Below are 6,691 nucleotides of genomic sequence, written 5' to 3' on the forward strand. Positions count from 1 at the left end.
TGACGATCCACAAGCAAAGCAGCAACATACAAGTGCTTGTGTCTTTCTTGGCTGGCTCGAAACAGGTGTTGCTTCTGCAGGGCTCCCTGTGAAATGTTGTACTCCAGCACTGAGCTGCAGCTCTTGACTGTGGATCTCCATCCAGCACGCAGAGTGGCGCAGGAAGAGGCATTGGGTTGGGTTTAAGGTAGTCCTGATTGCTGCTGGAAGGATTCTCCGAGGTCCTAGCGCTCAGCCCTACCTGCTGCAATACCGAGCCGCTTCCAGCGCTCGGCACGGCGCGGAGCGGCTCTTGCTGCTCTGCGGCAGCGCGGCGCTCGCCGGCAAATAAATAAATAAGTGGGCGAAACTTTGGGGGAGGAATAAAGCGACGCGATGCTAAATATACCGCGCCCGCCCGCTGCGGGAAGCGGGCTCCTCGGGAGATGCCCGCATAGCCCGAGTCCCCGCTGACATTGGCGGGGGGAGCGGGGCGGGCAGCGCCCTGCCCGCCCAGCCCAAGCTCGGCCCGGGGCCCGGCCCCGCCGCAGGGGAGGCGGAGGCGAGCCCGCCCCGCACCGCTCCGCAGCCCGGCCCCGGCCCGCTCTGCCGCAGGTAACCGGGCTGCCGCTGTCCCAGGCGGGGTTCAAACTCAGCTCCGGCGGGCGAACCGGCGGGGCGCGGGAAGTTGGGGACCTGGGGCGGGGTGGTGCGGGTCGGTATTGCCCACGCCGCAGTTTTTGCCTTCTCCCCCCCGGCCCCTCGCCCCGGCAGTCCGCAGCCCTCCCGCTCTGCCCCGGCGCTGCCAGGGGCAGTTTCGGGGATGCTGCTGGAGGTGCGGGGAGCGCCGGGGCCCCGCCGCCACCCGGGACGCCCCGCGGGCCACCCGCGGCTCCTAGCTCGACCCCAGTTTGTAAGAGCGCGGTGGAGAGAAGGGAGAAGCGATTAGGAGGTGGTATGGGGGGACATAGGGGTGCAGTGCGAAATACGTGTTCTCTTTGCCCTCAACCCCTCCCCGCCCCCCAAAATGAAGTTATTTAAAACTGTCGGGAGAAACTCGCGAATGGAGAGAGGCTTTCTGTTTCTTCTTACGATGTCCAGAATTGGTGTTATTGTGGTTTTGCCCTTCGAAAAGAGCTGTGTGAATCAGCAAAGGGCCAGAAGGTCTCCTGCATTTGCAAAAGCGTTCTTGAGCAGAGCTCAAGGACTGGGCACGATGCGGAGCCTTGTACGAGGGAGAGGACACTCTGGCAAACCCTTGAATTGAGCACAAAACCTAAAGACAGGCTCATTTGGGAATGGTGAGGGGAGACAGAGAGGCAGGGAGAAAAGGAGGAGAAATATAATATCTTGGGGGCTGGGGGAAGAGATTGCATGGTGTGAATGATGATGTGCACCGCTGAGGTAGTGGGGTCTGGGAGGGTCGTTGGTGGAGCCTGAAAAGAGAACTCTAGAGAAGAATTTTGCAAGGGGGTTAATTAAAAATAATCGACTCTGCATGTCCTCCTGCTCGATGGGCATGCGGTAGAGGGGGTGGCTCTCCTTGCCTTCCCCACCACAAAAGCCAGCAGTCCAGCTCTGACTGGTGCAGCTTTCCTGCATCCCTCCGCTTGCCAATGTGACTAAACACAAGAGGAGGGAGAGAGACTAGTTTCCATGTCTAGCGGGGAAACTGCAGCAGGGAAAAGCTGTGTCCTGAATCCACACGGACCTTTAGGGAACTGACTCATGCCAGTGGTGCAGGAGTCACCCCCCCTCTTTTATTTGACTCTAACAGTCTTTATTGCAATTTGAAGGACAGGATGCAGAAGCTTCAGAGCAGGGTCACATCACTCCAGTTCTGTACAAACCTACAAAAAGAAAGAGTTGCTGCATGTCAGCCCATGCACTTCAATATGCAGGAACAGAAAAAAAAACCCCAACACCAAAGCAGTAAAGTCCTTGCTCTCTAGCAAATAGTTCCGAAGCATTTATCCTTTTTTTTTTTTTTTTTTAGGATTTAAGGACACTGCTCTCACACACTGGTTATATCAGCATGAACAACTGCAGAATGACTTGGAAAAAACTGCAGAACTCACCATGTCAAAAATCATCATTCTTTATCAAGTGGATCATGGCAGTACCCGGAGGCCCCATTCAGGGCTCACAGTTCCATTGTGTCGGATACTGTAGACACATGTAATAAGAGAGATGGTCTATGCCCAAAGAGCTTATGATCTTAACCCATGATGAAAGACAACAGGTGTATAGTACAAACCCATGGGGGAAGGATAAGGGAAAAACAGCCTTGAGAATAAAAAGCAACAGGCCCAGCCAGTGACAAGTGTTTGGTGTCAGAAGGAAGTTTTAAGGAGATTTGAAGGAGAACAATAAAGAAGCTTTACGGTTATTAATGGGGAGATTTTTCCACGCATAATGGCTAACTTGGAAGAGAACATAAGATTGCTTGTAAAAAAATTGCACTGCGGAAAAGTGAAGGTTTGTGCCACTGGCAAAGCAGAGGGGAATCTTGCCGAGTGACCATAAGGGCCTGGTATCTGGTGTGCTCTCAGGAAAGAGGTTCCCAGCTCCTTTCTAGTGCTTTAAATTTACATTTCTAGTTCCAGTGAAGAGTATTATATGGATTTTTTTCTTTACTTCAGGCTTCAGTATTTTCTATCTTGTACTTCACACCAGCTTACCTTATGAAAAATATCTTAAGGTAAAGAAGAAAGTATTGGAATAGTTGCCTTTTTTTTTTTGTTAAGGGACTTAAATGAAAGCCTACAGGTTATTTGCTATAGGAAGTTTAGTGTTATAAAAGTGTTATCTAAGTTGAGGCTTTGATGTCTGAATTACTCATAAGTATCAAAGCCACACATGAATTATGCAGGACATCCCCAAAATTATACCCATCTGTGAGTAGGTGGTATTCCAACCTTGCTTCACATAAAATCTATGTGCGATGTGTAATGTCAAACTTACCCCTTACAGAAGTTTGGCACTGCTGATAGCTGGGGCTGTATTAAAAACCTACACTTTTATCCCCAAGACACTGAGGCAGGAACATCCCTAGCTCCCCTCTACTCGAGATTCACACCCACTTCCCTTATACCCTCCTGGAATTAAAGACTGCATCTGCCACAGTGAGTCATCAAGAGCTTACTCATCAGCTTTATGCAGGATTTTAATTCCTGAGAGCAGAACTGGTCAGAAGGATCCTGCATTTCTCGAGGAGTTCCTGGCACACGTTCTTCTCACATGTACCACACTAATGTGACACCTCTGTCAGGTTTTAGATATTATGGCACTTTTAAAAGAAAACTATTTCACCTGTACTCTGCCACCTAGTTTAGTTTAAAAAGATCATTTCACATATCATTTTTTGAGTGTCATATAAAAAATAATTCAGCTTGCCAAAATTTTTTTCTTGGTGTTTTGGGTTTTTTTTAACTCCTCCTGTATTGTATAATTTCACCAAGAGCAGGTTCTTATTCTAGACCTTTAATGTATCTAACTCATTTATTTTCCATCCTTGCAGACAGAGAACTGAAAGACTGAGTTATTAAAAAGAGAGGTGTTATGACTTTCCCATGAAACACATGGCATTTGCCATTTTTACTAAAATGTCTTGAGGCAAAAAACTTTTAAAAGCTTTTTTTTATATATAAATTGAGAATAATATAAAAAGTAATGCTGTTTTCAGTGTTCTTGACAAATAAGAATTTTTAGGGTATTTCAAAGCATGACATAAACCTGGATATAAGACTATTAATTAATCTCATCTCACTTGAGGCTGCTAGAATTGAAACATCAAACTATAAATGACTTGTTCTTTAACACAGAGAAATAGGAGCAATTTTAGGGCACAAATTATCTGACCTATTCTAGGCATCTACTTTAGGATGACATGACTCATGCATTAAAGATGCTTAATTCTTCCTCGTGTATGGAGGGAGCCTATATTAGATGTAGACTTCTACTTGACAGAGGTCTAGCTAGGACTGCATGGATCCCACCTGCTGCCTCATACATGTGATTGAGCATTTCCCCAGAATGGCTGGTGAGGGCACTAAACTATTAATACAGCTACAGAAATTAACACTCCAAAGAAAACTCATGTGATCTCAGCAATGAAAAATGACTGAAAGTCATAATTATCAAACATCAGATTGACTGGAAATAAAGAAAACAATTGTGAAAACAAAACAAAACAAAAATCCATATGATTCAAGTTAACTGGATTAATAAAAGAAATGTCTACAAATCCAGAAAATTTAAACTGGAGGAATGTATTTGCTTTCTCACTTTAGAGACTGTAGAAAAAATAGCAGTATTTCTGACCAAAAAGATTCCCATTAAAATTCCAGAATTAAGCAGGAAAAGGCCAGTTCATCAAAATTTCACACTAGAGTAGTGTAAAACATGCAGTTTAGATGGAAAATTCCAAGAAAACACCAGTGTCAGTGTCACCATGTGATACACAGCAACAGTGGGATATCTGACATGGACTTTTCATGGTGTTATGGTATTTTGCAGTGTACAGGAATCAGTGAATCACATAAACAAATACTGGCAGAATATGATCTTTGTGATCATCTTAGGGAGGGAGTTATTAGGATAAAGTCAAGTGCATTGACACAGGTGTCAACACAGTCTTTTTGAATGCACGTCCTCGGTGATACTTGAAGGTAGACAGGGTGATGTAAGTATGAAAGCTGCCAAATATGTTTGCAATTTCTGTGGTGTGTTTATTTGTACATAGCTTCTATCTGCTTATTTTAGTAATGAATTGATTGTCTACTGTGTTGCAAGTCCCTCCAGCTCAAGAGCCAAAGTGCCACTGACTGAAAGGAGAAAAAGGGAGGAAATCAGGGTTGCCATGTGTGCAGGGGACCGCACAAGCCTCCACATGGCAAGCAATTTGTGTGGCAAGGCTCACAGAACTGCTCATTGTGAGAACTTCTTTGCCATGGGCAGTGCTTTGCTTGGTGCACCTTCCCTGCCCAAACAAGTGCCTCATCAGAGGTTTCTGCCTTCTTCATGCTCCCATACTATCGGTGCTCAGTTGTAGCAGCAGTCTCGGTAGGGTTTGCTAGCAGGCCGCAGGGCATCCCGGAGGCTCTTCCTTCGGCTGATATTCTTCCTCTGTAGATAGTTCACTGCCTGAAAGATGAGGCGACCTTCGTACACCAACCAAGGCACATAGCTTGACCATCAGCTGGATGCTACTTACCAGTGCTAGGCTGGAGCTGCAGACAGCAGCCAGGTCCTTGCCCCCTTGCCGGGCAGGGAGAAGGCGCCTCTCGGCACCTGCCCAGCTCGGCAGGAGCTGGGTGCGTGCCCCGCTTACCGCTCCATGTGCGCTGCGGCAGGCGCGGCAGCAGCCCGGTGTGCCGTGCCCCGACGGATTAGGCCCGTGCCAGCTCCAGGATGGCTCTGTGCCCGCTTTCTGGAACGGCCAAAGGCCTTGAGAGCCTTCCCGATGGAAAGGATTACCTCTCCCTCCACGACACCGTGGCCACCCAGGACATTTCGTGCCGAACGGCCCCGAGCCCACGCCTGCAGCGGCCGCCCGGGGCTGCTCCCCACGGGGCCGCGCCGCTGACCCCGCCGGGGCAGGGAAGGGCGGGCGCGGCGGGCCGGGGGCTGCGGGCAGGGGCAGCCGCGCTTGTGCGGGGCTCTCTTGCCCTCTAGCGGGCGAAGCCAGCGGGGCGGCCCCGCCGTGCCCCCCGGCCAGCGCTGCCGTGCCGGGCCGGAGCCTGCGGCCCGCTCTGCCAGACCCGGCTCCCGCCCGGGACAGCCCCGCGGGGGCTGGGGCCCGGGCCGTGCCCTGGGGCCGGACTGTGCTGCGGCAGCCGGGCCGGGCAGCGCGGCGGGAGCAGCGCTCCGAGCAGAGCGCCTGTCCAGGATGCCAGCACCGCTCAACCAGCTGCGGCGAGAGCGACCCAGCGCCACGGCCCCAGCCAGCAGCACGAAGAGCTGACGAACAAGATCGTAATGGGGCAGTCAGGGACACCATTCGTCTTTGCGATTCCTTCCGACGGTTTGGTGGCTGACCATGATCCCGTAGCTATGACCACAGCTACGGATGGGGAGCCAAAGGGGAGCACGGGGCTGTGCACCCCAGCTGCTGGGCAAACATCGTGTGCCCGCTGCTGCTGAAGAAGGGAGCAGTCACTGCGGACAGGGGAGTGCTGGGCACGGGCCGCGCAGAGACCTGGAGGCAGCTCTGCATCAGCCCACAGCTGAGTGGGGTGGAAGTGATGCTGGAGGCTGTGTTTGGGAAAGGGAGGACATCTGCGCTCATGTGGGGTGTTCTGACACACCATTTCAGTTCTTTAAGTTGTATAGCCTGTGTCTACTAAGAATTCTCCTTTTCTGCTAATGGTTTAGAAAATATTTCAGTATCGCCATCTCCATCATCTTCTTCCTTCCTGGTTCCAAATTAATTAAAAACTTAGTCCTTTCCTACATTATTTTAAGCATACTATCTCCATCTAACAGAAGTTCATACATTATCAGTAGGAATGCTTGCTTTACAAATGTTTTAGAAAATTCACGTCTTTTAAAAAACTGGCAGTGACCTTCTTCCTGTAGACTTCAGCTTGACGCTATCACTTTTCCCATTTTGCAAATAAATTTTATACTTTTTCTCCTTCCTCAATTTAAAAATTATTTTCAGTATTATATTTGCAATTTTACTCTGACTGTTGTTGTAACCACTGAACCA

This window comes from Camarhynchus parvulus, chromosome 1 (genome assembly GCF_901933205.1).
Source record: "Camarhynchus parvulus chromosome 1, STF_HiC, whole genome shotgun sequence".
In the NCBI taxonomy this organism is placed as follows: domain Eukaryota; kingdom Metazoa; phylum Chordata; class Aves; order Passeriformes; family Thraupidae; genus Camarhynchus; species Camarhynchus parvulus.